We start from the raw sequence: 9,375 nt of genomic DNA on the forward strand, positions 1-9,375 counted from the left end.
GGTATCGGCAGGACTCCCAGGCCTGGTGGGAGGGGAGGTGGGAGCCGGCCCATCTGAAAGCTGCTCCCGGGGAGAGGAGAACCGGCCGCCACATCCACAGGTCTGGCCCAGACTCGCAAGGACTCGGACTCTGCTCCCCACGTTTCCTCTGAGAGCTGCAATGTCCCCACAGGCTCAGGGACAAGACCTGCCCTTGGAGGGACCCCTGGGAGGGGGCCCAGCCGATGCCCCCCGGGAATGAGCCCTCCTCCTGCCCGTCCTCTGCCGAAGCCCAGCGGCAGCTCCACCAGCCTCCCTGCCGCCCTTCCAGGACCAGAGCAGGGGCTGAGTCATTGAGGGCATTAATTTGGAAAACAAGATCACAAAAGCAAGAAAGAAACCACAATTTTATTAACAATCACATGCAGAATGAGGTCAAAGTTACAACTTTCATTTTTCTTCCCCAAATTCAGTGCTGGCATCAGATGAGGCTTTTCAGAGTTTCCAAGGGAAGGAGAGGTAATGGCAGGGAAACGCGGAAGGTTTGTTCTGGGACTTTGTTCCCTTTACCATCAAAGCACAGATGAAAAAGTCAAATCTGATTTAACTGTTGTGTGCAGGACAGGCTTTTTAGAACAGATGAGGGTACAGGGATGCTCTCTCAGGCACTGAGAGCCTGAAAGCAAGCGGGTCCTGGTGGGAAAGAGCTCAAGGTGGAAACGAAGCCCTCCAGGCCGCAGGGCTGGCTACCTGGGCCCTGGAGGGAGGGTGGGAGACCGGGACCCTCGTGGAGCCGTGCCTTGAAGACCACCCGGTTCTGGCAGTTTTTAACAGCAGCCCCTGACTCTCCGGCAGAAGCCCAGCACGGGGCGGCGGCCGGCTTTGTTGTCCTGCCTTCCTGCCGCCCTCTTCCGCAGGCTGCCTCTGTCACTGCGTTGTTTGATATTTTCAGATCCGGCCTGAGGCAGATGATGGGGCCACAGGAGAATCCGTCAGGGTGTCTTGTTTGGTTTGGAAATATTTAAATGTCTGCTGCATTTCCTCTGAGAGGGGAAGAGCCAGGGCCTGGGGGAGAGCCCTGCCCTCTGGCCGTAGCCTGCCCAGCGCCCTCCGCTTGCACCCACCCTCGGCACCCAGGGACACTGCAGCCCTCCCAGACACCGCCCACGACCTCTCTGCAGGCAGCTGACCCGGCTCGTCACTCTTCTTAAGCCAACGTCGCGATCGTTCATGATTACAGAAACCTTCTCGGCTCCTGGAGAAATCACCCGCACGGCATTAAGCTCCGTGGTGAGACACATGTTTTCCATAGATTTTAAATGCTAGTGGCCACTGCAGATGAACAGAGCCTTTGAGAACGAAAAGCGTGTAATTAAGACATAATCTCTCCTGCTTTGTAACATATGAAGCAGTAAATGGCTACGGAGACTGATTCAGTTCTCCGGCTTCCCCTTGGCACGTGAGTGCCCTGCACGCCACGGGAAGCCACAGGTTCTAAGGCCTCGGTGACCGTCACCACGTCCCAGCCCACGGCCAGGCCGATTGCAGCCCAGGGCACGCCCCTCCCGGCTCTGAGATTGACACGAAGGCCCCCGTCCGAGCCCCGTCTGGCTAGGCGGACAGAGGGAAGTGGGAGCGCAGGATCTGAGGCTGATTAACTGAGATGGAGTGAAATAGTGACCAAGGCAAAGGCTGGTGGTAAAGGAGGCCTGACTGCAGACACACTCGGGTCACCACCCCCCGCCTGCCTCAGGAGCAGCCCTGACTTTGGGGGAAGGCACAGCATGGTTTTCCCATGTTCTGCCTTTGTCGCGTTAAGGGCTCTTCACTCTGTGCCTCTCCAGGTGGGGGGCATCCCATCATTTCCCGTTTCTCCAGGCGGAGGGGCCACCCGGGCCGTGGCGGATCGCCAAGCCCCTGGCTTCGCCCCCATGGCCCATGCAGAGTCTCTGCACCGAGGTTCGTGCCAGAGGCTGTAACCTTAATCTCGCTGCTGAAGTCTTAGCAGAAGCCCTCTCTACGAAGCGACATTCAGGAGAGATTTCCAAGATGTGCAGCTCATCTGGCCCACGTTCCACCCCCCCCCGACGCCAGCCCACCCGGGAGCTGAGGGCCTGGGAAAGACGCGTCCACACATGTGGAGTCGCCGCGCTGAGCGGTGCCCGGGCCGCGGGACGCTGCAGGGACGTCGCGCTCGGCGGACGGGCGGCGGTTGGTAAGGACAGGATGCGTCCCCCTCCACCGGACAGCCCGCCAGCACTGCTTTGCTTCTAACCCGTGGACTTGGGATCACACGAGCGGTGGGCACATCTAGCTCCGGCCACAGGAAGATTCCCGAGCTGCCCCCCTCCAGCCGCCAGCCCCACTTGGTCTGCAGGTCGCAGGCCCTAGCGCCCTCCCTCCCCCACTTCCTCTCTCCTGTTAAATTCATCTCTGCAAGCGGCCCCAACCTTTCTTTCTTTGTTTTTTCTCCTTATCTTGGAAAGCTTCTGTTTTAATTTTTAGCTTTTTGACTCGTTACCGTATGCTTTAAATCGTACTCCAGTTCTTCATGGACGCACGCACATCCCGGACGGGCAGGGGGTCCGCTGGTACAGAGAGTGACAACTAAACCCCTCTGGCCCTGCCCGACCCTCACCCCCAGCAGGCGGTCTCAGGGCCAACCTGCACACGTATAAGCATAAAGGTGTGAATGAATTTTTATCATTTCGGTGTGCACCAAAACTAAATAAAGTTTTCTCCAGCTTTGCAGCTGGTTATTTCCTTCTCATTCTCGTGCACTTGCAGATAAGACCTTAGAGGTCTTGCTGAAAAGAGCTGTGAGTTTTCTTAAAAGCACACATATGCCCACAAAATTGCTTTCCTAGTGTGCGGAAGTAGACTGCACCTTTTCTGCCTGAACGGTTACCAGAGAGCTCAGATTCAAGGTCCAGAAAGAGCGCAGAAGCCGGGGAGCCCGCTGCAGGGGAGCTGGGTCCCAGAGAGCCCGGCCAGAGGAGGCGACCCCGGCTGCGGCCTGTACCCCTCGGCCCGCTAGGATCTGTGGGCTGCGGGGAGGATGCTGCGTGAGGGAAGCTAGGATTTACGCAGTAAGAGGGTGAAGCTTCACATGGACACAGGTGCCAGGGGCAGGGTCTGCACCAGCGGAACGAAGAAGGAGAGGACGGGCTGCCCCACCCCCGACACCCACTCCCCCAGGCAGCCGGCGCTCCAGGTGCAGCAAGCATCCGAGTCTGAACACACCAAAACCTCGGATGACGGCGACCTCGCGGACTCCTGATGAAACGATCCCCCGAGTCCCCGCTGACCACGGACATGAGCATCCTGTCTCCATGGCAACCAGGTTATCGTCATCCCACTCAGTGCCAGCTCACCCTCCCCGTTGAAAAGGGAGATGTTTGCCACGGGGCTGCTGCCACCGCCGTCCCCCAGGGCATCGCTGCCTCTGCAAGGCCAGAGCCACAAGGCCGAGGAGGAACTCAGCTAGCTGACAAAGCAGCCGGGACGCCGTGCGGCTTAAACTCCATCACCTCCTTTCTCTTCTCCTCACTTTTCCAACCTCAAAGGTTCACTGCTTCTGGGAGTCCCATGTGACTAAGAGGGGTACACACAGACGAATTCTTAAGCCCATAACTTAAGCTCCTCAAAAGCTACTGTTTTCACTCATCGTTACAAAATTTTTTTAAACATTAATTAAAGTTTGAAAAAAAAGAAAACAAATCACCTAGAACCCACACTTTCAGCGATTTAAACAATGGGCACAGAAGGAACAAGAAGGGCAGGAGTGACTCAGCAGGAGCCCTGCCCCCGGCAGCTGGTGGTAGATGGGCCACAAATCCAAACTATTATGTAAAATCTCCCACTTTTTAAATATTGGCTCATAGTATTTTTTTAAACACTGAGCCCTCTAAATTATATACCAGCTTTGGTATATAATTTTGCATCCACACAAAGAGTGAACAGAAGAAATTGGGGAGCCTACATATTTTTGCAATTTTAATAATCAGAACATATTTGAAGAAATATTCTCCATAATGTGAACGGGTCTTAGACCTCCGAACTTATTAAGAGGACATTGAAATAATGATGTATCTAAAGAAAAGATGGGGGTGAATCTCCTCATCATACATTTCTACCAGGAAAACACCATTGTCTCATGCATATAATTTAGAACTCATCTTTACCATGAGACGTCTACTTGCAGCATAAGTGCACATCGATGGAGGATGAAATTGAGACCATTCTTGGACAAACAATGAAGTCACGATGACAACATAGGCCAGGACTCCTGGGGCCCACACAACTGGAAGAACAGCTTTGAAGGAGTAGTCAATTATAAGAAAAAAAGTCCCTTTTCAATGCTGCAGCTGAAGGAAGTAAGCTGTAGCTCATGTCATAAGTGAATGTCACCGTGCAGTGTCGCCAAGAGATGTCCGTCTTGACAGTGAGGGGAGGAGATGGCCGTGCCGAGCACAGACAGCGGCGGGTGTCGCCGTGACTTGGAGCCGGGGGTTAGTTTATTCACAAGTCGAGCTCACTCAGGTGCTGGAGTTTATCCGTTCCTGACTCCGTGGCATCTTAGACCCTGGGCATATGGAGACAAGCAGAATTGGTGTGGGCCTCACTCCCATAGAGCACGTGGCCTGATGGAAGCTGTGAAATAAACCCAGTATCCAAACACCTACCTAATTGTAAAAAAAGTGATGATGAGTGCCGCACAGGCACTGGGCAGCCCATGGAAACGCCGTGGGTCCTGCCTGAAAATAAATGGGAAAAACCCAGACAACCAACCACAGGGGCTGTGCTTGGCACCCAATTCGCAGCCCAGGACTCTTGGCTGAGGCTGTTAAGGCATAAAGGTCCTTCAGGGGAAAACCTGAAAGCTGAAGGTGGAAGTATCATGTGAATATTGAGATGTCATTAAAAGCAATTATACCCGAGACAGAGTTAGGATGCCCCAAACAGATCACATCAAGGAAGATCTTTTTTTTTTTTTAATTATTTATTTATTTTTGGCTGCGTTGGGTCTTTGTTGCTGCGCGCGGGCTTTCTCTAGTTGCAGAGAGCGGGGGCTACTCTTCTTTGCGGTGCACGGGCTTCTCATTGCGGTGGCTTCTCTTGTTGCAGAGTACAGGCTCTAGGCACGCGGACTTCAGTAGTTGTGGCACGCAGGCTCAGTAGTTGTGGCGCATGGGCTTAGTTGCTCCACGGCATGTGGGATCTTCCCAGACCAGGGCTCGAACCCATGTCCCCTGCATTGGCAGGCGGATTCTTAACCACTGCGCCACCAGGGAAGTCCCCAAGGAAGATCATTTTTTATAGCAATGACCATGCACATGGGGCCACCCTCACCGTCGTAAACCCAAGCTGGACGGGATTTTGTAATTGACCCTGGAGACCGTCCCCCACCCCCAGGATGAGGAAGCCTCCATCCACCCCCAGACGATTTATGAGGTACCTGCCTTCCATCCTGAGCTTACAATCTACCGTCACCAAAAATGACTTGCTATTGAGACAGACAACCAACCCTTGACTGTAAAACAGGAGCTGAATAAAGATTTGTTTTGTTTCCTGCTATGCAGGCTTGAGTAAGGGATGAAGTGCTAGAGAGTGTGAAGCCGGCAGAGCATCCTCAGGCCGACTCCAGGTGCGGGGTCCTCTCTGGATCCCCCTCTGCCTGCTTTACGGATGGAGGTGAGAGTCAGGCCGTGTGATGTTCACGTCAACTCCGATCGGTAAACAGGACTCTGGCTCTGTTCCCTCCCTAGGCCGTTCCATTGCCAATCACAATATGGTTCTAGCAAAGGTGCCAGAAAATATGCAGGTTAGTGCTTCTTAGAGTTTCTTCTCAAGATCCGCGGTCCAACCACTGCAGTCGCGGGAAAGCCCAGGCCGAGCCTGTCGACCCTGACAGCCAGCAAGTCCCTCCACGAAGCCATAGAGGTGTCGGGAGGTGGGAAACACGGACTTAAAGACGACAGACTTGATGCTCTTAATCCTCGTCAGTATGAGGCTATGAAACAGGTTGTTGTGCAGACTAAACAAGGGGATTCAGGTCGAGTGGTGCCAACAGTTCCAGGCACATAGTATATGCTCAGTAAGCTCTGCCCGGGTCATAATTCCCTGCTCCCCGTTGGCTGGCAAGTCCTGAACTTCTCTGGCCTTTCCTCATCAAAAGCTAAGGGAGGGGGCCAGGCGGTCTCTGAATGTCTTCCTGGCTCTAAACCTCTAGAACTAGGGGACAAGAGCCTGTCTCAAGGGCTTTCAGAAAGAAACCTCTTCTGAGGTTATAGGGCCCACGTAAAGGTCTCAATTTCCAGGACAAAATAGGGAGTGTGGCTCCACCGGCCTCGTTTGATGCCAAGATCTGGTGCAACCCCGAGGCTAGTGTGGGGTCATAAGTACCTTGGCCAATGCAGCTGACAGGAAGCACCCCCAGTCCTACACTCAACAGGACGAAAAGTGAGTAACTCCTAAGTTGTCACATTTGTGTAGGTAACAGTTTTTATCTTTGTAGTAGTTACCACTGTCAAACACCTGTATGTGCTAAATACCATAGCCGATGCTGTGTAACATTTTCTTTAATCTTCCCAATAACTCTTCAGGTAGACCTGTATTGCTAGGAAACAAGGCTCAGAGTGGGCAAGCCACTCGCCTGAGGACACAGGGCTATGACCTCCACGCTCAGTGGTATGGCTGGAATTACGCCCAAGTCTCTGGGGCTGCAAAAGCCCCTCTCTTTTCCCATCTCATGCCCCAGACACTTGTTAAATGTTTTCGCAGCAGGGACTTTCACTGGCGTGCATGAAACAGCAGCTCCTCGACCACAGCCACTGGCGACCCCAGGCGGCAGGTGCAGGGAGGGGGGACACTGTGGGCAGTGGTCCTGCTCAGGCAGGTCACGGGGCGGCGGCAGGGCTCAGCTGGGACGCGAGGCCCTCCAGGGGGTCACCGCCCTCCGTGGGAAACAGAGAGGCCGAGGATGCTGGCCGCACAGGGGGGACAGCCACGTCGCAAATTCCTTCCCCCCGTGGCTGCTCATGGCTGGAAAGACAAGCCTGCCAGTGTCGTCCACCCCCAACGTGAAAGGAGCCCCGAGCCCTGGAGGACGGACCACCCGGGAGAAGCCTAGTCAGGATCAGGCCTCCCAGCACCGAGGCGGACCAGGCGCTCCACGATGAGAAAGACTCCACCGTGAAAGGCTTTCCAAACCCCCCATGGCCCGAGCAGAAGCCACGCCACCACGGGAGCGGGGAGAGGCGGTCTGGGGGCGACCTGCCCGCAGCACTCTGGGGACACCCACCCGCCCGCCCCCCAGCGGGCCTCGTCCTCCTCCCTCAAAACCTGCTTCCCTGCCCATCCCCCCTCGAGCCCCGCATCACCCTGCCTCACCCCCCGGCCCGGGTCGCCGTGCACTCTGCCGCCGACACCTCAGGACGCACGGAACACGGGCTGTGTGTGTAGCAGACCCTGCTTCCACCCAGGGGCAGTGTCAACAGCTGGTTTTCACGGGTGAGCTGGGTGAGGCTCAGGGGTCCCTGACTTGACCGTGGCCACAGAGCACGTGACTGCAGAATCGGGCTTCCAGGCCATGACAGGGGGCCCCACCCGGCTGGAGAATAGATATAAACCTAGGACAAGCTCAGCCATGGAAAGGACCATCCAAAAGCAAATATGTGCCCACGCGTGGCCCTGAGCTTCTGTGAAATTCCCATGAGGCCAGGCACGCAGCAGCAGATAGGATTTGGGGACCAGTGGCCGTAGGGCCATTTGAAGGGTTTGCTTTCGGAAGAAGGTCTGAGCTCTTCCCCACGCCCACCAGCTTCATGACTCGGCAGGTCACACTGAGCCTCAGTTTCCTCGTCTTCAAAATTGGCACGATCATCGCTCCTTGGGGGGTGTTTGTGTGTATTATATAATTCACGTGAAAACATCCATCGCAGAGCCAGGCAGCTGGCGTGAAATACACGCCCACTGAAAAGGCGTTCATTAAGAGCATTATTGAGATCATTCACCTACCACTCGAAGTGCACAACCCAGTGGCTTTTAGGATATTCACAGAGTTGTGCAACCATCACCACAATAGACTTTAGAGCATTGTCATCACCCCAAATAGAACCTCTGTACCCCTCAGCCCTCACTCCCTTTCTGTCCCAGCACCCCTACCCCAGCCCGAGGCAACCGCTAATCCACTTCCTATCTCTGGGTTTGTCTAGTCCGGACCATTTCCTGAAAATGGGATCATACAATGTATGTCTTCTTTCACTCAGCATTGTGTTTTCAAGAGTCATCCATGTTGTCTCAGTGCATTTGTTTTATTGTTGAATCATTTCATTTTATGAATATACTATATAGTATCTATCCATTCATCACTTGTTGGGTATTTGGGTTATTCCCATTTATTGGCTATTATGAACAATGCCGCTATGAATATTCAGGCATAAGATTTTGTGTGGACATATATTTTCCTTTCTTTTGTGTACATACCTAGGAGTGGAATGTCTGCAACATATGGTCACTCTACGTTTAAGCTTTTGAGGAACCACCAAAAGGTTTTCAAAAGAGGCCGCTCCACTTTACATTCTCACCAGCGATATATAAGGGTTGCAATTTCTCCACATCCCTGTCAACACTTGTCATTGTTTGTCTTTTCGTGTATAGCCATCCTTCTGGATGCGAAGTGGTACCTCACTGTGCTTTTTATTTGCATTTTTCTGATGGCTAATGATGTTGAGCATCTTCTCATGTGCTTATTGTTCGTTTGTACATCTTCTTTGAGAACTGTCCTTTCTGATCCTTTGTCCATTTTTAATTGAGTTATCTTTTTATTATTAACTTGTTCTTTATATTGGCTATAAGACCCTTATCAGATACACGGTTTCAAAATATTTTCTCCTATTCTGTAGGTTGCCTTTTCACTTTCTTAGAGATTTCATTTGCAGCACAAATGTTTTTAATTTTAATGAAGTCCAACGCATCAATTTTATCTCTTCTCACTTGTGCTGTGTGTGCTATAACTAAGAAGGGTTTGCCTAACTCCAAAATCACAAGATTTACACCTACGTTTTCTTCTAAGGGTTTTATAGTTTTAGTCTTATATTTAGGTCTTTGGTTCATTTTTAGTTCATTTTTTATGTGGTGTGAAGTACGAAGGGGTCCAGCCTTCATTCTTTTGCACAATTTGATAAAAAGACCACTCTTTCCCTCATTGAATTGCCTTGGCGCTCTTGTCCACAATCAACTGACCATAAATGTTGGTCTGATTTATGGATCTTGAACCCTGTCCCACTGGCCTACACGTTTGTCCTTATGCCAGCACCACACTGCCTGATAATTATAACTTTGTAGTAAATTTGAAATCAGGAAGTATGAATTCTCCAACTTTGTTCTTCTTTT

The sequence above is a fragment of the Eubalaena glacialis genome, chromosome 7, assembly GCF_028564815.1.
Source record: "Eubalaena glacialis isolate mEubGla1 chromosome 7, mEubGla1.1.hap2.+ XY, whole genome shotgun sequence".
Taxonomy (NCBI): domain Eukaryota; kingdom Metazoa; phylum Chordata; class Mammalia; order Artiodactyla; family Balaenidae; genus Eubalaena; species Eubalaena glacialis.